Raw genomic sequence first — 26,721 nt, 5'->3', positions numbered from 1 at the left:
ACTTTCTAAGCAATCTAGTCAGATTGCGTAGAAAAGAGCAAAAAATTGCTCCGTGTGTATGCCCCATAAAGATCTTAGAAGTGTTCCATGTCTTCCTTTAGTACAAACCTGCAACATACAGTATTTTAACCAACAATTCCTATTGCTCAGACCCATTGTCTACTAGTTCAATAGACAATATTATGATGGAATATAATCACATATACTTTATATTGGTTTGCAATGAATTTATTAGGTAATCATCTTAGGAACAGAAGAGTGAATTTATCTTTTGAATAAAGTGTTATACAGAGAGTTATTGTGAATTTCCGTCACATTGAAAAATAGGGGGAATCGTAATTATTGATTTCATTAGAAGTTGAAGATTTTCATTGTTGACAAATTCGTAGAACCTGTAAAAGATCAAATTGTTATTAATCATAGTAGTCACAAGATAATACATTTATCAACAGTGCAGTTTCTATGGCCGGGCAAGCCATGCAATAGCACAGAACGCCTGCGGCCACTGTCTGCAGCAGAATTACATATGGTCCGGCTGCCCCGAATGGGATACTGCCAAAATATTCCTACCAAAATTACCACCGCCTCATAGGAGACACGCATAAACTGTGGTACCCAGAGGCGCTGAGACATCTGACTAGCTGGGAGAAGATGCTGCAGCCTGCAGTAAATCCATATAGGCACTGTACCCTGGCAATGAGCAAGTAAATTTAAAGTACCGGTAGGTAGCCTTGCTGTGTGCCACAATTTGTAAGGGCATTACTGTGTAGGGCATAGTATGGTACCATAACTATGGGGCATAATATGGTGTAAGGGACATAGCTGGGGTATGGTAGTCTTTTCCAGCAGGCCTTTGCAGTGAGGCCGGGCCACACCCCCATGTCACATGTTAGCACACTGGGAACCAAATTGTCTAAAAACAGCCCTGATTTACAAGTGTAAACTAGTGTGAGCTACAGAGGTAAGTTGTCGCAAAGTGAGCCAAAATTAAGCCATTGTTGAAAGGTTAGAATGACAAATTTGGCTCTGTGGCTTTGATTCTTATACAAAGAAGAGCACGTTGAATGTATGAACAAGCATGCAAATCTAAAAGGCTAGTAACATTGCAAGGTTTTAATGGCCTAATTCAGGTTGGTTTGCAAAAGCAAACTCCTGTAATGGACAAAACCAGGTGCACTGCAGGTGGGGCTGATGTAACATGTGCAGATAGAGCATTCGAGTGAGGTGTGTTCAAACTGTAATCTAAATTGCATTGTAAAAATAAAGCAGCCAGTATTCACAAAAACAAAATAACACACCCAAATGTTACTTTCTCTGCACATCAGCCCCACCTGCAGTGCACATGGTTTTGTCCATTAAAGAAGGAGTTTCCTTTTGTAAACCAGCCTGTATCACCCCCTAATGCTGTGTACACACGGGGGAGATATATTGCTCAGCCATATATGGCTGAGCAATATATGGCTGAGCAATATATTGCTCAGTTTCTACTTTACATCAGCGACCAGAGATGGTCGCTGATGAAAAAGAAACTGCCGGGGGGAGCCCGGCAGTGGTAATCAGCTGGTCGCAGGAGCATGTTCCTGCGACCAGCGATCACCACAGGGGCAAAAACGGGAGCGCGCACCCGGCGATATATCGCCGGTGCACACTCCCATTGCGGGCAATATGGTCGCTGAGCGACCATATTTCCCGCGATTTTGGACAAAATCGCCCCCGTGTGTATGCACCTTAAGTCTCTAAATCATCCAACAGCTAACACTGTACCATGCTTTACAGAAATCCAATAATCAAGTCAAAAACAAGACACATTGGAGATATAACCTATTGCGACAAATCAGATTACAGCATTTATTATTTGAACAACTGTATAGTTTATACTATTGCATTTATCTCAACAATTTGAGGATACAATGAGCCTTATCCATGTTTGTAGGTAAAGCAAATAAGCATGCAACTGGAAAAAAACATGCTGCACTGCAGGTGGTGCAGATGTAACATGTGCAGAGAGAGATTTAGCTTTGGGTGTGGTGTGTCCAAACTGAAATCTAAATTTTAAAGTAAAAGTAAAGCTGTTTAACATTTGTGGCATACTTGCCTACTTTTGAAAACTAGTTTCAGGGAGATTATAGTCGGTAGTAGAATTGAGCACAGTGCCCCATTAGGGGGGGGGGGGGGGGGTGTCAGGCTCCACCCAAAGGGTATGTCTAGTTCCATATATGGAGAGATTGTAAAAAGAGATTGTGAACGTGGCACCTAGAAGTGTGGGTGTGTACTGCTACATCTGAGAGGAATCTTTTAGACAGACATATCCAAATGTAGATGAGCCCCAAAGCAGTTAGTAAGAGCTACTATACTTGCTAAAGTGCTGGGAAATGCTGTTGATGATTTAATGTAAATGTATCTATCTCTCCTTTTCCCCAAAAATGTAACGTGTAATGTGGGCTAGGGGAAATGAGGGAGAGTGCTAGACTAATGAGGGAGAGAGGGAGATTGCTGCTATTTCAGGGAGTCGCCTGCAGAATGCAGGAGGGTAGGCAACTATGATTTGTTGGTTCCATACAAAAACAGGTACTATTTACCCGGCACAGAAAAAAATACAAATATACTTGTCGAATACCTATGGTTCGCTACAGAATTTCAAGTATTTCTATGCATGTAATTTTGAAGGGCTTCCTGGTAAATTACATTTTTAGTCTTTTGATCAGGCTGGAGAATGGCCAGGATGTCAGAGGAGCTGACTCTGGAATATGCAATATACAACTGACCATGGGAGAAGTAGTCACTCCTCAAGTCCACACCTGCCACTTGTGAACTCAACCCCCAAGCTTTGTTAATGGTTATGGCGTACAGAGCCGGCCCTAGGCATAGGCATACTAGGCAATTGCCTAGGGCGGCAGCCTATGCCTAGGGGCGACCTTGTTGGAGAGGTGCCCTCGGCAACCGTCTCCATGGCAATCAGCAACAGTCCGCAGGCTGTCTTGTCCCATGCAGCCACCGTCTCTAGAGACAGGTGGCTACAAGTGTGACTGTCTGCGCACTGTCACTTTAGTAGGAGACATTGACAGCCCATTCAGCCAATAGCAGCGCAGCGCTCCCTTATCGGCCAGTTAGCGCGCTGCTTACTGTGTAGTAGCACAGGAGTAGCTGACTGTCCAACACCTTTGTGTCCTGGCGCTAGTGTGTGCTTCCAGCGCGCCCTGAAGTTCCTGTCAGCGAGTCCCCGCTGTGTGTCCCACCGCTGAATGGAGATGGAGCCCGGCGCTGTGTTAGTGTGCCAGAGGGAGCTGTCAATCACCGCCCTGCTCCGCCAGAGTTTCCCTGCACACAGCTCCGGCAGCTCTAGAGCCCCGCTGCCCTCATAGAATCCTCAAGTTCAAGTCTGCACCCTGTACAGAGCTCCAAGCCTGCATTACTGTCCATTACATAAAGCTGCAGGAGGAGATAAGTAATTGCAACAAAACACCTGCTGAATATATTGGTGTACACCTGCCTGTAACTGTGATATACTGTATGTACATCAGTTATTATTCATATCTGCAAGTTGCTCAGGGCCCGGGGCAGCGCTACTGGTCCTGCACTGTGACTGGTATCACAGAGTGGGGTAATGGGGCTGTTGTCTGTCCCTAACAAATACGGCCACTGGTCCTGGAGGAGGGCTGCTGTGCATGCCCAGCAGCAGCTCCTCCTCAGGTAGCATTGGACAGGGGCAGTTAGGACCACTGGGATGTCCCATAGCCCCCTTGGCATCTCTCACGCTGATCACTGGAAGCCGCTGCTACAGCTAGCGAGCACTTCCCTGTGCCTGAGCTGTAGCAGCGTGTGTAGTAGTGACCCTGGGACCTGCCAGAGTAGAGGACAGAGGCTGGCGATGGGAGTAGCCGTAACTCCCATGGGCTGCAGCCTGTCGGAGAGGAGAAAATACCTCTGCTGCCGTTGTTCCAGACCTGCGTGGTTGGGTCTGGTTGCTGTATGTAAGAAGAAGGGGTTGTCAGTGTCATGTGTGAGGAGTGGAGGATGTCTGCATATATAGTATGTGTTTTGTCATTGTGAGTGAGAGATGTCAGCAGGGTGCTGGCACTCAAAAGACTGACCCTGGCATCGCAATACTTAGAATCCAATCTGGGGCTCCATAGGTGCACTAAACTCCCCCCTAATCCTCCCTTGCAGCAGTAATGTAGTGTAGGGAATAGACACGTCAGTCGTGTAGAGTGTAGAAGGGTCAGTAATATAGGGTAGGGTATAGATGGGTCAGTTGTGTAGGGTGTAAAGGGGTCAGTAATGGTGTAAAGGGGTCAGTAATATAGGGTAGAGTATAGATGGGTCAGTGGTGTAGGCTATAGATGGGTCAGTGGTGTAGGGTATGTAGGGGTCAGTGGTGTAGTGGCAGGTATGTAGGGGTCAGTAGTCTAGGGAATAGAGAGGTTGGTAGTGTAGTGGCGGGTATGGAGGGTTCATTAGTGTAGAGGCAGGTATAGAGGGGCCAGTAGTGTAGTTGTATGTATAGTGGAGTCAGCAGTGTAGAGGCGGCTATAGATGGGTCAGTAGTGAAGAGGCAGGTAGAGGGCCAGATGTATCAAGCTTCAAAAGTGATAAAATGGAGAGTGATAAACAACCAGCCAATCCGCTCCTACCTGTCATTTTTCAAACCTGGCCTGTGACATGGCAGTTATGAGCTGATTGGCTGGCTGTTTATCACTCTCCATTTTATCACTTTTAAAGCTTGATACATCTGGCCCATAGAGGGGCCAGTAGTGCAGTTGTGTGTGTATAGTGGGGTCAGCAGTGTAGAGACGGCTATAGATGGGTCAGTAGTGTAGAGACAGGTATAGAGGGGCCAGTAGTGTAGTTGTGTGTGTATAGTGGAGTCAGCAGTGTAGAGACGGCTATATATGGGTCAATAGTGTAGAGGCAGGTATAGAGGGGCCAGTAGTGTAGTTGTGTGTGTATAGTGGGGTCAGCAGTGTAGAGACGGCTATATATGGGTCAATAGTGTAGAGGCAGGTATAGAGGGGCCAGTAGTGTAGTTGTGTGTGTATAGTGGGGTCAGCAGTGTAGAGACGGCTATATATGGGTCAATAGTGTAGAGGCAGGTATAGAGGGGCCAGTAGTGTAGTTGTGTGTGTATAGTGGGGTCAGCAGTGTAGAGACGGCTATAGATGGGTCAGTAAAGTAGAAGCAGGTATAGAGGGGTCAGTAGTGTAGTTGTGTGTATAGAGGGGTCAGTAGTGTATTTGTGTGTATAGTGGGGTCAGTAGTGTATTTGTGTGTATAGTGGGGTCAGTAGTGTATTTGTGTGTATAGTGGGGTCAGCAGTGTAGGGTATAGAGGGGTCAGTATTGTAGTTGTGTGCATAATCGCAGCTGACTGCATGACACGCCGGTATCTTTGCAGCTACTCCCTGTTAAACCGTCCACATCGTCACTTCATTGCAATCACTCTTCAATAAAAATCTTATTACGAGCAGGATCGCAGTGGCACCTTGGTGCATGTGCAGGGTCAGTAGTGTAGGGGGGTATAGATGGGTCATTAGAGTAGAGGCGGGAATAGAGGGGGTCATTAATGTAGTGGCGATTATAGAGGGGTCAATCATGTAGGGATGATTATAGAGGGGTCAATCATGTAGGGATGATTATAGAGGGGTCAGTAATGTAGGGATGACTATAGAGGGGTCAGTAATGTAGGGATGATTATAGAGGGGGTCAGTCATGTAGTTGCAGGTATAACGGGGTCAGTAGTTTAGAGTAGAACTAACGCCGGTGCTAGGGGGCACCCACCAAAATCTTGCCTAGGGCATCAAATTGGCAAGGGCCCCGGCTCTGATGGTGTAGCAGACCTTTACTGGGAACTGTAGAGATTTGAACTGAAAGTGGTAATCTGATGGGATCAGAGGAAATCTCAGAATAAAGACGGGTTATCTCTGGACGATTCCTGGGAGTATTTGCTCCCGTTGCATAGAAACATGTTTTTGTTTTCCCAGAGAAAAGTTACAGTAGTTGCTTTTTTTTTTTTGCTTTATTAAATAATAAATAAGAGTAGGGTCCAATTATACAATTGTACAATTATGGAACAACAATATCTGGATTCTTTTTAGACACAAAGAAAGTTACTAGAAATCACTACACATTTTACTTGTCAGGAAAGGTTTATTTTTTTGGTTCAAAACATGGGACTTACTTGAATTTGTATTTTTCTTCATCACTAAACACCAAGGTGCACACCAGTGACACCACCGAGAAGTCCAAGGCCTTTAACAGGAAGGACCCCCTTAACAGCACCAAGAGTGTTATCAACAGCTGTTAACACTTGTTTAGCCTAAACAAGAAAGAAGAAAATGAAATATTATAATTATAACTGCCATGATACAATTGGTCCGGTTTAATTGATATTTCAAAAACAAGCAGCAAACCAATAAATAGAACAAAAGTAGAAAAAAAAGGATTTTGTCTCTTTGCATCATAAAACCTTTGCTTACTCACTAGATAATTAATGTGCTCTGCTAAAGCCATTTCATTCCCATACATTAGCTTCTTTTTTTTTAGTTAGGGAAACAACCAATAAAGCTGTATGCTATACAGTGTATTACTGTATTAAATTGCTAATTCTGTACCCAAAATAATTGAATACACTTAGAATAAATATGATAGTTTAGCTACATATTCATAACCAGTGGTAACCATGAGGCGACAATGTACAGGCAATGGGGAACCACGTAGCACATATACACCTACGTATGAACATGTATAAAATATATGTGCTGGGTGGTTCCCCCAGGGACTGCAGCGAGCGCCATGAGGTGCCCGGGAATCAGTATGCTTCACACACGCCTAAGCCCACCCCTAGACTCCTGTGAAACTAGTCATTGGCAGTCAAGGGGCGGGTTTAGGAATGTGTGAAGCATGCTGAATCCCAGGTTCATATGTATACAAGACATTGGTTCCCTCAGCACACTGAATAGTATTATTAACCAATCTTGAATACTACATTATCATAGAATTCATAGATATTGGTTACATATACCTGAGCAGGTGTGTGATATGCCCCCAAGCAGCGTCAAGGCTTCTCTGTATATTAGGGATCCCTAGCGCTATATCTAGGTGCGGGGTGTGGCACCCAAAAAACTATCATAAGCTAGGAAGCCCAGTGCGACACGCCAGTGAGATACTATAGTGTTAATTATTAGTGATAGGAAGCCAAAGCTATATATAAAGAGAGAGAGAGAGATAAAATGAAATGTAAATAAAAGAAGAGAGAGATAGTGTTAGTGAGGGAAAAGTATTAATAGAATGTAAGGGCGTGCCGCACTAAAGCCACCCAGCCCAACCAGTCCAGGGGCACCGCCCCCCACACCACTGTTACCCTAAATTGGGTCTACGATTAACCAGCAAGGAGCCACATGATAATGGCCCCTTACTTGATACAGTATATCCAAACTTAAGGCCCCCATACACTAGCCGATTTTGGTCAGATTTCAGCCAGATCAGTCGGATCTGGCCGAAATCGGACCAAAATCGGCTAGTTTTGATGTCCCCTCAGATCCGATGCGCGGTCCCGTGCGCATCGGATCTGCGTCGGGTGGTCGGACCTGCTGCACGTCCGATCACCCGACTTGGGACCTAGTGGGGCAGCGCGGCGGTAGAGGGAGCAGGGGGGGCTGGGGACGCTGCGGGGGACACAGGCGGCATAGAGCCGGGCAGGGGGAGCCGGCGGGAGCTGTCAGTACTGAAAAAAAAAAAGCCCATACAATGAATGGGCGGCCTGTGATTGGCTGAGCGCTCTCTCAGCCAGTCAGCAATTGGCTGAGAGAGCGCTCAGCTAATCACAGGCTGCCCATTCATTGTATAGGCTTTTTTTTCTAGCACTGACAGCTCCCGGCTCTATGCCGCCTGTGTCCCCCCCAGCGTCCGCAGCGTCCCCTGCTCCCACCAGCAGCCCTGCTCTGTAGCCCCCCCCCTGCTCCCCGGGTTTTTTACATGTGATAAATCGAGACGATTTATCACATGTAAAAAATGGCACATCAAGTGCCAATCTAATCAAGCTCCCCAGGGGAGCAGCCGGGGAAGCTCAGGGGAAAGTCGGGGGCGACTTGTCCTAAGGACAAGTCGCCGTAGTGTATGGGGGCCTTTAGAGCTACCTACCTTGGAGTAACCCCAGACTGCTTCATGTGGCATATCAGGACCCACAACTCCTCCTATTATGGGCTCCCTTCTGCCTCTAACAACATACATACAGATAGTGGTAGATGCTCAATTAGTTCAGTAATACCATTCAGGTGCATGCAAGGGAAGGGTTAATACTGAGTAAGTAAACAAGACTATGGTTCCCCAAGCTCACTGAATAGTATTAGTAACCAATCTTGAACACTACATGATAATACAATTATATTATCATGTAGTTTTCAAGATTAGTTACTAAAGGTGCATACACATGGGGGCAATTTTGTTTAATATTGCGGGAAATATGGTCACTGCCCGCGATGGGAGTGTGCACCAGCGATTTCTCGCCGGGTGCGCGCTCCCGTTTTTCCCCTGTAGCGATTGCTGGTCGCAGGAACATGCTCCTGCGACCAGCTGATTTGCACTGCCAGGCTAACCCCGGCAGTTTTTTTTACATCAGCGACCATCTCTGGTCGCTGATGCAAACGGGACACTGAGCGATATATTGCTCATCGCGAGCGATATATTGCTCAGCGAGACACCCCCCGTGTATACGGGGCTTTATACTATTCAGTGAGCTGGGGGAAAAAATGTCTTGTTTACTTACTCAGTATTAACCCCACCCTTGCATGCACCTGAATGGTATTACTGAACTAATTGAGCATCTACCACTATCTGTATGTAGGTTCATATGTATATTTATGTGTGCAAAGCGGTCCTGCCCCCTCTCCCCCCTCCCCCACGCACTGAATTAAAATGAAGATAGAATGCTTCTATAAACAGCATATTGGACAATGCTTTGTATACATGCAAAAAGGTTACATTGATAAAAGAGAGGATGGTTTGTCTAATAAACATGAGTGTAACTCCAAGAGGCAATAGAGGCACCAAGCCCTGAAGGGGAACCTGCATGTAACTGTGTGGATCCAAGTGTCACTGTTGCTCTTGCAATGGAGCACTGCAGTGCACCTGCTGCAGAGTTAATCAAATCTATCCCAGGAGCCCTGTTAGGGGACAAGTTGGCTCCCACCTGGTACCACTCAGTCTGTGCTGCACCAAGCAATGCTACTGGACTCTGAGATGATGCGCACAGGTAAAGGTTGACACACTATATTTGGGGGAAGGGTACCAAACTCCAACATGCATCCAGGTGACTGAGATGAACTTACAACCCCGCTAACAAACATCAACATAATCACAGAACAGCCATGATTTAACTGGCCTATTAGTAAAACCATGTACTCCATTGAGAATCTCACATTGCGCAGGTAATAGATGAGCATTTGCTGTTCAACATGAATCCAAGTTCCAGTGAATTGTAATTTCATCCAATAAGGAAGTCACATTATGGACAGATTTATAAAATGCAGATGTTTTCACTGGTGGTTGTTTTTTGTTTTTTTTTAGGCTTTACACTATAGAGAAAGAATCACTGCTGGTGAAAATCCTCAAACCACAATACTTACTATGTTACCTCCTCCTTTCATGATGGCAAAAACTCACAACAAATAATAATTATGTATTCTTAGAATATATCATTGTTTATCGATTAATAGTCTTGTCATGAATGATGGTTGGTATGGATAGTGTATTATAATTACCACTCTTTTTCAGCAGCAATAGTGCACACTGATTCCAATCAGATGGAGATGTAGAAATATGGGTGGCCACCCAATGGTGACAAATGGGCACAGGTCCCTGGCTCGATCTGACTAACACTCCAGTAATTTTATTTATTTACAGTTTCTTATATAGCGCAGCAGATTCCGTTGCGCTTTACAATAGTAGACAGTGATAAAACAAACTGGGTAACAACAGACAGACTTGGAGGTAGGAGGGCCCTGCTGCAAGTTTACAATCTATAGGGATATAGGAGGGAAACACAAGGACAGGCATCAGTAATAGCATAGCAGTCCCACCAAGTTACAAGTCCAGAAGGGAAGCTATATAATACATAAGTGCCTCAGAGGGTTATGCGTGTAGAACTTAAATATGATAGGCTTGCCTGAAGAGGTGAGTTTTCAGGGAACGCTTGAAAGTTTGGAGGCTAGCGGAGAGTCTTATTGTGCGTGGAAGGGCATTCCATAGGATGGGAGCAGCCCTATGAAAGTCCTGTAATAGTGAATGGGAGCTAGTGATCCGTGCAGAGGAGAGATGCAGATCTTGTGCAGAGCGGAGTGGTCAAGATGGGAGATATTTTGTGATAAGTAGAGAGATATATGCTGGTGCAGTATGGTTAATAGCTTTATATGCTAGTAGAAGTGTTTTATATTGAATACGGTAAGATACAGATAAGTTAGGAGACTATTGCAATAATCAATGCGGGATATAATGAGTGAATGAATAAGAGATTTAGTAGTATCTTGTGTGAGATAGGGTCATATTTTGGATATGTGTTTTAGATGCATGTAACATGATTTGGAGACAGATTGAATGTGGGGAAGAAAGGACAGGTCGAGGATGACTCCTAAGCAACAAGCTTTTGGGTTAGGATAGATTGTCAAGTTGTCAACAGTGATGGAGATGTCAGGATGGTAAGTATTCTTAGTTGGCAGGAATATAAGTAATTCCGTTTTGGAAATATTGAGTTTAAGTTGGCGAGAAGACATTCAGAGACTCGGCCCAATATCACTGGTGACAACTCTGGGGTTGATTGATAGATTTGAGTATCATCCGCATATAAGTGATACTGAAATCCGAAAGAGCGGATTAGTTTGCCAAGCGAGGAAGTATAGATGGAGAAAAGCAGAGGACCTAAGACTGAGCCTTGCGGAACTCCGACTGACAGAGGTAGTGAAGAGGAAGTAGAGTCAGAGAAGTGAACACTGAAAGAGCGATCAGATAGGTAAGATGTGAACCAGGAAAGGGCTGTATCATTAAGACCTAGGGAGTGTAGTGTTTGTAAAAGAAGAGTGTGATCCACAGTGTCAAACGCAGCAGTCAGATCTAGAAGAATAAGTAGTTAGTAATGGCCTTTAGACTTAGCAGTTACCAGATCATTCACCACTTTAGTCAGTGCTGTCTCAGTAATGCCTTCATTTGGGTCCGTCCACTAGATGGTCACCACTGATGATGCAGGAACTGGTACCAGGAAATGAACAAAAAGCTCTGACTTACGCGTTTCTCCGCCTTTCAACACTCATTGTCACCATTGGTTGGCCACCCATATTTCTGCATCTCCATCTGATTGGGATTGGGATAATGGTACAAACTATTCTCTATCTATTTTACAACTAATTACCAACCTTCTAATGGGACTTGCTGCATGCACTTAGTTATAGCAATTATTAATGAATTTGCTAAAAGGACTCTAAAACTGGGGCAGTAAAGCCTTAACAAGAGATAAATGCAAGGGTGATAAAGAGAGATAAATGTCCAGCCAATCAGCTCCTTACTGACTTTTTTCAAACACAGGCTGTATCATGGCAGTAAGGAGGTGATTGGCTGGATGTTTATCTCTCTTTATCATCCTTGCATTTATCTCTTGTTAAGGCTTAATACATCTGCTCCATTATTTGTTATGGATTGCTCTAAATGGGCCTAGTAAAAAAATTAACAAGTTTACAAAGGTTATAATGCATTCCCAAAATGTGTTTGTCTGTTGCTTCTTTTTTATTTGTCGTATTTTACTTTGTATTTATATTTATTTGTAAAAATTATTTTATGCAATGTCAAATTTTTAATGCTTCAATAAAAATTATATTTAAAAAATATCTATATATTTTTCTATTTTAGCGCAGTGTCTGTTTTTGATTTTATGTGCACTTCTATATGTGGATAAGTACCCACATTCCACTGCGGCTTAAATAGAAAAACCTCTGTTTCGCAAAGTATTATCGAGTCTACACGCTGTGGTCTTTGAGCGCATAGCCACCATCTCCTTTCTCTTGTTTAATAGTCTGTATAATTTTCTCTAAAATACTCTTAAAATGTTTATTTAAAAAGCAAAAACGTGGGTGAGCTGTCTCATGAGTCTACAGTGAAGTGTTTCACTAACCCTTACCACTGTAGCCATTATCGCCGAGGCAAACGAGCATTGCCCAGTGATTTGGTTTCAGTTTGAAATGGTTTACTTGAGCCAATGATCTCAGTATTGATACTGTTGCTACTGTACAGCTATTGTTTGGGTACTAATGAGTGCAGCCTACATCTGTGCATGTTACTACATGGTAGGATTTAGGGGTCAGGCTTTCCCTAGGCACAATATTTTTGGTTACCTCCTGGACCCGGAGGGAGGGATGACCCGGAGGCTCAGCTCAGCTGTCCCTACCTCCAGAATGTGGAAATAGAATTCATGTGCATGGCTGATCGGGCAGCGGCAAGTGACAAGCAGCGACGGCACCGACATTAATTATGTTGGTGGCTGTGCCTCTTGTCACTTACTGCTGTCCGCTTGGCCATGCTGTTGCCCTCTTAATCCATCCGATGCTGCTGCCAGTGGTCTTTGTGACTCACAGACAGCCCATCTGCCTGCGGACTGTAATATGTGCCACCCCTAGGCTGGTGCCTCACAGGCCTAATGCAAGTCCGGCCCTGAGTTACAGTAAATTGGAATTTTGGGCTTTTGATACTAGGTTTCAAAATAGCCTGTATCAACATTATTAAGGAAAGTGAGGGAAATACTCCACATATTGATTTATAGTCATTTACTTTTACTTCAGTTTATCTTTTAAGCCTTTTTATGATGTCATTTATGTGACAGCTTATAAAAAATGTAAAATATGTAGACATGAAAATCATTTTTTTCTTCACTTACCACTGAACATACAAGTTTCCCCAAACTAGCAACAAGTGAGTTGTCCTTCTGTAATTAAAACAATAGCAATAAGTTATTTAATCACTATTGCAGATAACCTGTGTATAAGAAGAATTTAACCTATGTCTCTGACCAGCATACTTTAAAATGTTATAGAACGATTGCATTGCCAGATAGCATCTCATCCCCAATCCTATCACTCTCTATCAATAGCACCTAATGTTTAAGCTGGGGAATAATGGAGTTAGAATGCAAATGCAGAACATAGAGTACTTCAGTATTTCAATATGGACAGACAATGAATAATCATTACATGACTTCATATGAAAATGACAAGCAGCCCATCACAATTGAATCTTCAAAGGGATTCAGTATGAAATCCCGGCGGTCGGGATCCCGGCGTTCAAAATCCCGACGCCGGAATCCCGACCGCCGAAATCCCGACAAGGGGGGGACGTGGATCGCCCCCCCCTTGCGGGCTCGCTGCGCTCGCCACGCAGCGGGCCCGGTGCCTCGCTACGCTCGGCACGCTAATTTATTCTCCCTCCAGGGGTGTCGTGGACACCCACAGAGGGAGAAAGTGTCAGGATTTTGGCGGTCAGGATTCCGGCGTCGGGATTCTGAACGCCGGGATCCCGACCACCGGGATTTTAACTGCATCCCCTTCAAAGGGTGCTTTGTGTATTATAAAAAAAGATGTGAAATTGATTATTTATTTTATAAATATAACAGATAAGCAAGATGACATTTTATACACATTAAAAAAATTATGGCAACATTAATATTCCCAAAGAAAGGTAGAAAAGTTAAAATCTAAGCAGTGGCGTAACTAGAAAATGTCTCCTCCCCCACAAGACAGTCTCTGGTGCCCCCCCTACAGGCAGAGGGGGAGGCAGGTGGTACCTGGGTGAGTGGGTAGTCCACAGTGTCCGGGAAGCACTGAGTGAGTGGACACTACAGACAGCGGCGGCAGAATTTAAAAATTCAAAAGATAGGCTGCTGATTGGCTGAGAGACAGCAGCCAACCTCTCTTTTACATTTTCAAATTCTGGAGTCGCTGTCCGCAGTGTCCACTCACACTGCGGACTGCCTGCTCCTCCGCTGCACCCCCAGCCCCTTCACACTGCCCAGGTGCCACCTCGCCTCCCCCTGTATCTGTCCTCTGGCTCCTGCAGGTTACAGTGCTGGGACCCTGTGCCCCTATGGAGCCTGCTCCCTTCTGCCACCGCTTTGGCTGTGGAGCCCTAGTTATGCCAGTGAGTCTAAGAATCTATTTTTGAATTTACAGTATCCAAACCATTTCTCACTCATTTAAGTCCCTAGAAACTTATGTCAAGTCTTAAAATTATATTTATGAATCATCTGTGTTTCAAGGACATACTAATTTCACTGTTAAAATTGTTACTTTAGAATTTGGGGGCAAAAACCTTTGACTAAACATAGTAAAACAGGGCTCGTTTCATAAAAAATGTATGACATCATTATTAGCTGAAAAACGAATATCCCAAACTATTTTTTCAGCATTTTTTCCACAGCACACCTAAGAAAAAAGTTGTGCTTCTGATTGTCCACATGTGTTATGATTGGCAGCCACTAGCACTGGTTTTGTTGATCATGTTGGCCATAGAACCAAGAAAACTCCCGCAAGAGCCTTGCAGCACACCAGGGTGCCTAGGCACACAATTATTTACCGTGTGTCGATAGCCTTGTTTGGATGAAAAACATACAGATGACCGGCACTGACATCAGTATCCTGAAGGAGTGAGTCTCCATAGGGTCTGTTAAATATACTTACCTTCCCCCTAACCCTCTCTCCCTGCAGCCTAACCCTCCACACTAGTGCCTAACCCTAACCCTTGTACCCCACCTCCTAGTGCCCCACCTCCTAATACACCCCCAAATACAAAGTCCTCTTGTCCCCTAGTTCCGCCCCCGGGCGGGGCTAGGAGCTTGTAGCGCTATTTTGGTGGGCGGGAAGTGCTGGAAGTGAGGGAAGACTAGCCGGATGTTAATTGGCTGAGAGAATTCAGCCAATCATTGTGAGGCCAGTCTTTTCAAATTCAACAGCGCTTCCTTCCCACCTGGAAAACAGCGCAGCGCTACAAGCTTTCAGCCACCGTTGCCCGGACCCCGATGCCTGCCGCCTGCCACCTGCCACCGCAGCCTTAACAGGTCCCCGGGGCAGTGCCATCTTCCCCATTGGGGTGGGCAGTGAACCCCTAGAATCCTTGGGCCCCTGGGCAACTGCCCATTAAGTCCAATAGGAAAGACAGCACTGACCCTAAGCCCCCCCCCCCCCCAGTGCCTAAACATTTCCCCACCCGGGGTCATGGTAACACTCCCCACATACTAATATTCGGGATGCCGACATACAGAGTTCCAATGCCAGCATCCTAATCTATGTTGGCATTCCAGCTACTGTCTTCAGGCAGTAGTCTAAAAGCCAGCATCTGTATTGAGTCTGTAGGTATCCTGTCCGCTGTGATTCTGACCACATTCCATTTGGATGGCACAGCTGCATTCTTTAAACCTTTTTACTTGTATTTACCTGTATTCATTGTTGTATTCTATCTGTATATATTTTCACTAACTGGGTGATTAATCATGTGACACATGGATAAGTACTCTGGGACTTATGGGGAACCAGTAGTCAGTTTAAGTGGGGTTATTTCTAACTTATCTGACCTGTAGATTATAAGAGTGTTAAAGAATAAATAAAGAAGGACCTAAATATCCATAAGAAATAATTACCATAAGGTCTCCAATCAAGCAGTTCACTTGGTTCTGAAGCACGTCCTGAAGTGGTTGAATGACTGAGCTCTGGAAAATATCAGGCAATTATACAGTATGGATACAATGTTCAGGCTTAACATGAAAACAATTTAAATAGTTACAATATATATTTATAAATGATACAAACAACATACTTGTGTGTCACTGACAGTTAACTGAATGCAATCATGTGACTCCTAGAACTACTATATCTACAGTATACTGTAACTGACTAAGGGGCCCATTTATCAAAACTCAAATAAATAGCAATCAGAAGGTGATAATAAATAATATTCGCATTGCGATTTTCTTTAAAATCGCATGAATTTATCATTTTTAACCGGGCAGGACAGGGCTTGCAAAAAAGCCCTGTCCCTGCAAATCCAGCTCCTTGCTCTCCCCTGCTTTTATCGCAATGCTATGTCCCAGGATCCTACTGCGCATGCCTGACAATTTACTTCCCCCGTATGTTATCCTGCTTGCTGCGCTGCAAGCTGCGGTGCTAGCCTCAGAACAACTCAGAGCTGTTCTGAGGGGTACAATTCGTAGAAGAGGGGCCAGGTGCTCCCAACATATATTTTATAAACCAGTGCAATTATAATACAGTGATACACATACATCAGGCCAGCTCCGTCTCTCCCTCCGTCCCCTCTTCCTCCCCTGCGCTGCTGCCGTGTATGTTAATGTACAGCAGGACTCGGTGCCCAGGCAGGAGAATGCCCGTTTAGTGTACAATCACAGTGAGCTCTTCTGCCTGTGCTTCCAGTCCTGTTGTACTGTACATTCCAGGCTCAGGCAGCAGCGAGGAGGAGCGAGGGGGACGACAGGGGAGAGAGGGAGATCACCAGCCCTATGCATGTAAGGAGCAGGAGCTGGCAGCTGATTGGTAGTCAGAGGAAGGTGCTGTGCTCCTCTATATATATATATATATATATATATATAATTTTTTTGGTACTTGTGTAATAGCACAGCGCCCGTTATGTAGTTAGCGTAGCGTCCCTGTCGGAATCAGCGTAGTGTTCGCGCAGCCAGCATAGTTAGCGTAGTCAGTCAGAAGTAGCGTAGTGTTTCCGCTAGTGTAGTAAGCGTGGTCAGCGTCCCTGTCAGAAGTAGCATAGTGTTCCTGTGGCCAGTGTAGTCAGCGCCCCTGTCAGATATGTGTTCCTGAAACACCCCCACTATCCACGGCAGCCTGAAGCATGGCGAGCGGACGCGTAACGCACCCCCCTGGCCAGTTCATACCCCCACTATCCACATCGACAGCTTCACCTTGCGGGGCACGCTGCGCTTGCCACGCTTCTTTCTCGGTGGCTCCCTGCACTCGCCACACTTTTGAAAATCAACTCCATGCCAACGTGGATAGTGGAGGTATGAACACTCTTCCTGTGCTCCAAGTCCCGCTATACATTCCAGTCCCTGACAACAGCAGGGGGGACAAGGAAGTGAAGGAGCTGCAAGAATCTCTCCCACATACAGAGGCAGACTTGCTAGGCAACAATAATAAATGGTCTCTATTCCCCCTGAGTATTAAACATACGAAAAGGGGGCTGCTATAATAGGCTAATAGAACAGCATTATCACATGTGTAGACACACAATCATGGAAAATGCCACTAAGAAGTGGCGTTATTATCACTAGGCATCATTCTGAATTCATTTTACAATTCAAGTTTAGTAAATATGAGTATATCACATTTCCTGGTATCGTTATGTGAAATGTGATCTACTTTCTATGAAAATGCGAAAAATAGGTTTTATGAGGAGAAATTTGCGAAAACCTCTACAATTCATGGTTGATACATTTAAGTGAAACTAAAATAATGTGTAAAGAGTGCGAAAACATTACGTTTGTCAATATAATGTTAATAAATGGGCCATTACTGTACTGTATGATAATGTACCGGGTGCATACATAGTGTATAATGGTAGTATAGTGTATAATGGTAGTATTACTGCCTTACAGCATTGAGGTCATGGATTCGATTCCAACCGTGACCCTGTATATTCTCCCCATACTTGCATGGGTTTCCTCTGGGTACTCCGATTTCCACCACCCAATCCAAAAATATACTGGTAGGTTAATTGACTCCCACAAAATGAAGGCTAGTGTAAATGTGTGTGCGTGTACATGTGGTAGGAAATATATATAAATATATATAAGCTCCACTGGGACAGGGATGGATTTGAATAGCCAAATATTCTCTGTGTAGGCTCCATAAATAACTAGTAATGATGGGATAAGAACGTAATATATATATATATATATATATATATATATATATATATATATATATATATATATATATATATATATATATAGCGTAAGGGTGCTTTTGAGCTTTTTGAAAATTTTACAGTGGGTCAACTCTGCCTGTGCACATACAACAGTCATCAACATATTTTATGTCTTACGGTTTCTCCAGGTGCTAGAGTTTGAAGCGGTGCAAATATAGTGCAAGTAGTAGAACTCTTGAAAAGAAATGAGTAAGATTAAAAAACAAAAACAAATGCTATGTACAGTATAAACGTTTTAGATTACAGTTTAAAAAAATTGATAATGAAAAAAACAATACTGAGGGCAACGGTTGACAACACATCTAACTTTGTGTTCTCTCCATTAAGGTAGAACAAATAAATTGATAAATAAATAAACAATTCACAAATGCATTTCATTATCAGGACCATTTTAGTTAAAACGAAAATATCTATATTTTTTTTACTAATACTGTTTTTTAGGACAATTTCTCTTGGTTTAGAAATAAACAGAATAATGTTAGTTTCACACACACCATTGTCCTGCACAGCCTCTGAATAAATGCAGCAGCGTGGGTACCCTCACTGGACAAATCACATCAACATACAGATTTTGCTATACTCCATCCAAAGACAGTAGAAACATACTTTAATAGCACAGAGCAACGTCCAGTGTCATTCAGGACATTTTCATCAGGCTCTGTGGTGCTATTAAAGTATCAACAGCCTGTACATTTATTTATTTATATATATATATATATATATATATATATATATATATATATCTATCTATCACCTAAAACAAACAGAGGGGGCGCTTCATGGTGTAATATCGTTTTAATAAAAACGTGGAAATCACTTTAAAAACTTTTCTCCCACGGAGAAGATAAAGCCCGTACCGAAGTAATCATCCGGTGTGGGCTGAATACCACAAGATATGTAAAACAATCCACTGGTTCAATACTGCATGTCCAGAATTTTAAACGTGTCACTCACGGTACCACTCGGCAAGACGCCGGCGCCTCAGCATCTCAGTCCATCGACGAAACGCGTAGGGGCGTGGTCTGTGTGACGCATCTGTGAGTCCGCTGTGTTCACGGTGTTTGGAAGCCCCGCTGCTGAGATGCTGAGGCGCCGGCGTCTTGCCGAGTGGTACCGTGAGTGACACGTTTAAAATTCTGGGCATGCAGTATTGAACCAGTGGATTGTTTTACATATCTTGTGGTATTCAGCCCACACCGGATGATTACTTCGGTACGGGCTTTATCTTCTCCGTGGGAGAAAAGTTTTTAAAGTGATTTCCACGTTTTTATTAAAACGATATTACACCATGAAGCGCCCCCTCTGTTTGTTTTAGGTGGAGTTTACGTTTGGAGTCCCGTGGGAATCGGGACATTCAGAGGGGAGCTGCACCTAGTAAAATTCATTTGGACTGGTGTGGATTATACATCCAAAGAACTTGTTTCCTTGGACTGAACGGACTTAATAGTGTCAGCGCACCTATATTTGTTTTGTATATATATATATATATATATATATATATATATATATATATATATATAGATATATATATATATATATATATATATATATATATCTATATATATATATAGATATATATCTATATATATATTTATTTATTTATTTATTTGCAGTTTCTTATATAGCGCAGCAGATTCCGTTGCGCTTTACAATAGTAAACAGTGATAAAACAAACTGGGTAACAACAGACAGACAGGGAGGTAGGAGGGCCCTGCTGCAAGCTTACAATCTATAGGGATATAGGAGGGAAATATATATATATATATATATATATATATATATATATAGATATATATAGATATATAGATTCAGAAAGTGAGAGATTTGGTAAGAAATCACCAGTTTTTTAAAGCAGCAATCATTTACACTGCAAAATCAAACTGGTTTTGCAGTATAAATGATTGCCGCTTTCTCCATTCCTATTACATTTCACCCGTAGTTTCACTTTGCTGCCAACAGATGGCAGTGCTTCAGTGACCACACAGACACTAGACCAGTGATTTTCAACCTTTTTACCTTGCGGCACACTAAACAAGATTTGAAAATTGCTAAGGCACACCATAAGATCCCCACAGGGCAAAACATATTGGCCCCTACAGGAAAAAAAAAACACTTATTGGCCCCCATATAAAAAAAACAATCACACTGGTCCCCACAGGTAACAAAATGAAAATACATTAGCTGGTTTGGGCTGGTTTGACTGACTGGTTTGGGCATCTCTAGATCTGGGGGGCACACTTGAGAACAGTTCAAGGCACACCAGTGTGCCACGGCACAGTGGTTAAAAAACACTGCACTAGACTGTAAGTCAGATTCAATGTTAAATAAGAGAGACACGACACGTTTTGGCTATGGCCTTTGAAGCCAACCTTCTCCATTGCTCTGATAGAGAATATGCTTTTGAGAGAGTCCTTAAGCTAATTTGATCTTTTAAGAGGGATAGTTGTTTTCTTGTAACAAATGTATTTGTTTCACAGTAGTTAAAAGGTTTGTGGCATGGACGCAAGTGGATTGGAACTGTTCTAGTGTGTCTCTAGCATTAAGTGGGTGCATATACTGTTTTAGCCTTTCAAAAGGCAATTTTATATTTAACTTAAACTGTGCATATATGGGCGACAATACGCTCATTTGCTTTCAGTAATGTTAAGTGTATTTTACTACTACAGTTTTGGAACCTACTCTGCATCAGTTCCATAATTTGCAGAATAAAATATAATCCAGTGTTATAGCAATATGTGTAGTTCTTGTCTTTCAAACCATTTGGGAGTAAAATAAATAGTAGTTTCTCTTGTGCATGTAGATCATTACAATATAAAAACAAAAACTGTGGATAAAAATGAAATCTTACCAGGATCTTTTTAACTTTAACCACATCCAGCTGATTTTTTTTAAACTGTGTAAAGAAATAAGTACATATTACAGAAGGAATATAAAATTACAATTCTTCACAGAGAAGAAAATAAAAGTAAATATGTTCCTTCCACGGGTCACAGAGTCCTGGGGAGGGAGGCGGTTGAGGGGAGCCGGTGAGAAGAGCCGGGAGATGCTCAGGCTCAGAAAACGGGGTTCTTGTCACCTGGCCACTGCCTTTTTTGTGCAGCCCCTCTTACTGAAGACCAGCCCCCTTATTGGGAGCAGGCGCGGCATGTCCCAGTCTGCCAAACATAAAAGATGTGCGGTATGCACACAGGAAAATTATTGATTTTACTATAGCATATTCTACGGTGATGTGAACAAACGAACATTGCGATGGCAGTACGAGACGTCATTATCTCTGATCAGGGACATATTGGGACTATTAAACAGCCCTGGCAATGTACTGTGCATGATCAGTGGGGCATGTCATGGCTCACAGGAAAAGTTTTATTGTTCCTCAGTGAGAAAAACAAAATAGCAATCTAGCAAATATGATACCTTTTAATGGCTAACAAAATAAATGTTGTTAAAATGCAAGCTTTCGAGACTTCTTAGGTCTCTTCCTCAGGCATGGTACCATGCCTGAGGAAGAGACCTAAGAAGTCTCGAAAGCTTGCATTTTAACAACATTTATTTTGTTAGCCATTAAAAGGTATCATATTTGCTAGATTGCTATTTTGTTTTTCTCACTGAGGAACAATAAAACTTTTCTTATCAACTGGCTAACACGGTACCAAACTTTTTTCTTATGGCTCACAGGTGCATGCCACGAGTTACGGGGGCCTAGCCTCGCAGTATGACTCAATTTCTCTGTATTTGGGGTGGCAAAGCTGAACACCAGGAGGTGAGGCTGCTTGTCCCCTACCTCTGGGTGCTACAGTAGACAACTCAGCAGAGTGATAGGAGGCTAAGCTGCTTGGCCAAGCCCTGGTCTCTTTGCATGGTCAGACCGGCCCATGATGTCATCGGCCCTTCTGGCATTTGCCAAAAGTGCCAGATCGCCAGTCACATAAATGATCCAGTATCCCACCCATTAGGATCTTTAACTGTGAATTACACTTAACCCTTTGAGTGCCGACAAAACCTTTTGTTTAAAATAGGTGTGAAAATTGCCAAGCAGCCTTTTTTATTCATCATAATGACCTGTAATGTTGCCTTATATAGGAAATCCACTTTTTTTGCGCTACATTTTTTTACTGGAATTTATATAACAAATGTGAGTGACGCTGGCAAATTTAGTGGATAGTTTGTACATCTCTCACAGAGATTTTGGCATGCAAAGGGTTTATTAACCAGTTTGTAAACATTTTTTTTTTATTCTACAGTTCCTTACATCACATATAAGAGAACCTATGCCTTGTGCTATATTTCCTTGTACCTGAAAAATATAAAAGAAACAGAGAACAAAGTTATAGTTTAATGTGATACCTCGGAGAAGTAATTTAAAGATATATACAGTGGCGTAACTAGCTTTTGGGCGCCCCCCCCCCGCCGCACCAACCCCCGCCCGCACCGCCGCACCAACCCTCGCCCGCCCCGCCGCACCAACCCCCACCTCGCCGCCCATGCAATCCCCCCCACCCCCCGCAGTCTTACCTACGCTCAGTACGCGCTGGTCCCGGCTCCCTTCTTCTGCTATGAGGACCACCACAAAATGTCCGCCCCCATGCAGCAGACAGTTTCAGAGAACTGTCTGCTACATTGGGGTGGACATTTTGTTGTGGTCCTCACAGCAGAAGAAGGGAGCCGGGACCAGCGCGTACTGAAGAAGACACTGACAGGTAAAGACTGCGGGGGATGGCGGCGGGGCAGCGGGGTGTAACTATAGCACTGCAGCCCCGGCGCCCGCACATGCACAGCGCCCCCCCCCCGCGGTCGCGGGGGCTGCGGTGCTATAGTTACGCCCCTGGATATATAACAAAAGAGCTACATTTTATTCAAGGGTTTCTATACATAGGTGTTACTATGAACTGTATAAGGTGAGTATTTTTTCAACAGAAAAAGGGACAGAGAAGATTGTCTTTTTTGTTGGCGCACAAGAGGATTTTTGAAAAAGATGTATGAATTAAAATCGTTTTTAATCTTTATTAGAATATATTTAAAATAAAACTGTCCAGTCCGTGAAATATTTCATATATATGTATGTAAAAAACCTTTCTTAATTTTATAGGTTTTAAATGATCAATTGCACTTTAATTGTGATCTGTGTCCTTTTATGTGTTATGTTAGGTCCTTATGTGCTAGGGAGTTTTTTTATAAAATTGTTCTGTAAAGACGTCATTATATTGCTTTTTAACTGTATTTATTCAATAATTATCACGTTATATGTTCTTTACAGTTTTTACTCCCTTTGTGATGCTATTCTTGGGTTGTTCTGTTTTTAACTTGTTTTTGCGAGTTCAGTGCTTGTAAGTGAATCGTTTGATCTTTCACTGCCACGTACCACTTATTCCTGGCTTTAATGTGCAGTGAAATCTATCAAGTTTCAAAGACTCTCTTCATACCAGTTTATCATTCATTTAGGAAAATCATTTCACATACAAACGGATCCCTGTACGTCATCTTAGTGTGTCATTAATATTATTTGCTTCTCAGCGTTTTTTGAAGGTGACACCGCGCGTACTTATGGGTCCCAATTGCTGGACAGAGAGTGGTATGGGCTTAATTTGGTATGAGTCTTGAACTTTGAGTGTTCGTATAGATCAGTCTGATTCCCAATGATATCAATTGATGTATGCTGCACGGTGCCCAGTATCTGCTAGTGTGTATGGCTTTATACTCTGTTACTGAGACAATTGTGTAACTTTTACACAATGTTTGCTGGTATATGTCACCTTATACGTAGTTTTTATTCAGATGCATATTTGCTGAGATTAGTAAGTGGATTTTATCAGTGATGCTTTCCACCAGATATCGATAATTCTCTTCTTACTGTATGTGCACCTGTAACCTTTGTTGGTTGAAATTGCCACTTTAGGATTTAGTATACTTTGTTGCTTTAGCAGCGTAGATAATTGCGCTGAGATTGTACTTAAGACACACTAAGATGACGTACAGGGATCCGTTTGTATGTGAAATGATTTTCCTAAATGAATGATAAACTGGTATGAAGAGAGTCTTTGAAACTTGATAGATTTCACTGCACATTAAAGCCAGGAATAAGTGGTACGTGGCAGTGAAAGATCAAACGATTCACTTACAAGCACTGAACTCGCAAAAACAAGTTAAAAACAGAACAACCCAAGAATAGCATCACAAAGGGAGTAAAAACTGTAAAGAACATATAACGTGATAATTATTGAATAAATACAGTTAAAAAGCAATATAATGACGTCTTTACAGAACAATTTTATAAAAAAACTCCCTAGCACATAAGGACCTAACATAACTCATAAAAGGACACAGATCACAATTAAAGTGCAATTGATCATTTAAAACCTATAAAATTAAGAAAGGTTTTTTACATACATATATATGAAATATTTCACGGACTGGACAGTTTTATTTTAAATATATTCTAATAAAGATTAAAAACGATTTTAATTCATACATCTTTTTCAAAAATCCTCTTGTGCGCCAACAAAAAAGACATTCTTCTCTGTCCCTTTTTCTGTTGTTACATTTATTGTCTTTGGCTGCACCCCCTCTGAGATTTACAATTGATAAATGTCTCGTTTGGGGAAATTATTGGTGCTGTAGCACCTGCTTGTGCGGATATATCCCTCTTCCCCTTACCCCCAAAACTGGAGTATTTTTTCAAGCAAGATTGTGATTAACTGCACAGAATGTAGTCAAAGTCCCAGCCTAGTGTCTCTAGTACACTTTTATACTTCCCAACAGTGTCACATAGCAAGTCTGGACTCCTGCGCGTTCACAAAAAGGAACGTGACACCCAAATATGGGGATGTGTCTTTGCGGGAATGCCTGTGATCATGAGCCACACCTCCGTCACTATGGTGCCATCGTCAGCACACTGTGGGGGTTATTCTAGTTCACTCGCAAATGCGCAATCACTCTGTAATGGACAAAACCATATGCACTGCAGGTGGGGCAGATGTAACATGTGCAGAGAGAGTAGATTTGGGTGTTTTATTGTTTCTGTGCAGGGTAAACACTGGCTGCTTTATTTTTACACTGCAATATAGATATCAGTTTGAAGTACAAACCCCACCAAATCTAACTCTCTCTCTGCACATGTTACATCAGCCCCTTCTGCAGTGCATATGGTTTTGTCTATTAGAGAGTGATTGTGCCTTTGCAAGTGAACCAGAATAACCCCCTGTGTGTGTTTCTATATTCAATATATACATATAGACACTTTCCCTAATGATGAGGCATGTACCGAGTAATGGCGTAAGACCGTAATAATATTTTTATAGAGTGCTGCCCTCTACCTCACTTGTATGTATATATATATATATATATATATATATATATATATATATATATATATATATATATAGGAATAAAAGAAAGGCTGGCACTCTGGGGACTTGTATAAAAGTGCTATATTTGAAAGGTCGTTTTTTGCTTTCAAAAATAGCACTTTTATACAAGTCCCCAGAGTGCCAGCCTTTCTTTTATTCCTACAACTGACCGTTGGAAGGGCACCAGGGCAGCTGAACCAACAGGAGTGTGCCGGACCTCACCAATCTTTATATATATATATATATATACCGAGTGCCGCCATTGCTTTTGGGATTGTCACTAATTATTGGAAGGCACCGCAGCAAGCAAAATTACTCTTAGAACGGAGTGCCGGTCCTCCTTTTGGATCTCTCTCTCTCTCTCTCTCTCTCTCTCTCTCTCTCTCTCTATATATATACACTGTATATCGCCTTTTCTTAGGCCACGGTCCCTGAAATGTTGGAAGGTATGGAGTTATGAAACATGTAGGAATATTTACCAAACTGTTGGTTGTATCTAAAAGCGCTTCCTAAAATAAAACACAAAAAAGTGATTAAATGCAGAGGTTCATAGAAACTACATTCTAACATAACATATCTAACAGTGTGACCTAAATTCCTCCCATATACAGTACAGTAAGTTCTGTGAGGGGGCAGACACAGTGATGGCATGGCATACTGTAAGTGGCATATCCTATTTTCTGTGCTCTATTATACATCAGCTGACAACATACTGTAGGTTTCAAACAACCCTAGTACACAGAACACTGAAAATTAAGGCATACCAAGGTCCAGAGCTGCAACTAGACATTTTGGTGCCTGTGCCAGAAATAGCATTGATGCCATCCTATATTTTAAATAGGGACAGCATGAGCCAAAGTTGTATCCCCCCACATGGGTGTGATCTCATGGAGAAGAGGCAAAGCCACACTGTAGTAACCTCATAGTGGGCCTTATTCTAGTTCACTCTTAGAGGCAAATTCCTTCTTAGCTGGACAAAACCATGTGCACTGTAAGTAGAGCAGATGTAACATGTGCAGAGACAATTAGATTTGGGTGGGGTTTTACTTCAAAGTGAGATCTATATTGCAGTGTATAAATAAAGCAGCCAGTATTTTCCCTGCACAGAAACAAATTAACTCATCCAAATCTAAATCTCTCTGCATATGTTACATCTACCCCTCTGCAGTGCACATGGTTTTGTCCAGCTAAGAAGGAATTTGCCTCTGAGAGTGAATTAGAATAAGGCCCAGTGTCCCTTATACCTGTTACCCCACACAGCAGTAGTACTACATTTTGCTACACAGTAGTAGTGCACTTACAGATTATGCCACAGAAGTAATAATGCCCCTTGCACATTATGCCACAGAAGTGATGCCCCTTACACATTATGCCACACAGTAGTAAGGTCCCTTACACATTAT

At 42.7% G+C, this 26,721-nt stretch overlaps 1 long non-coding RNA gene across 1 annotated transcript; it reads right to left on the bottom strand.

Moving 5' to 3' along the window:
* Nucleotides 1–221: 221 nt before the first annotated feature.
* On the bottom strand, nucleotides 222–18,150 carry LOC146054585 (uncharacterized). Its single transcript, XR_014468270.1, has 5 exons — nucleotides 18,093–18,150; nucleotides 15,661–15,729; nucleotides 12,910–12,957; nucleotides 6,175–6,312; nucleotides 222–392 (listed from the first exon to the last, which is right to left on the bottom strand). It is a non-coding gene; the product is annotated as an uncharacterized LOC146054585 (long non-coding RNA).
* Between the last annotated feature and the right edge of the window lie 8,571 nt (nucleotides 18,151–26,721).

Source organism: Crinia signifera, unplaced genomic scaffold (assembly GCF_055691185.1).
Source record: "Crinia signifera unplaced genomic scaffold, ASM5569118v1 HAP2_SCAFFOLD_257, whole genome shotgun sequence".
NCBI lineage: Eukaryota > Metazoa > Chordata > Amphibia > Anura > Myobatrachidae > Crinia > Crinia signifera.
Note: the sequence above shows the minus strand (reverse complement) of the source record. Positions and strands in the feature narration are given on the sequence as shown.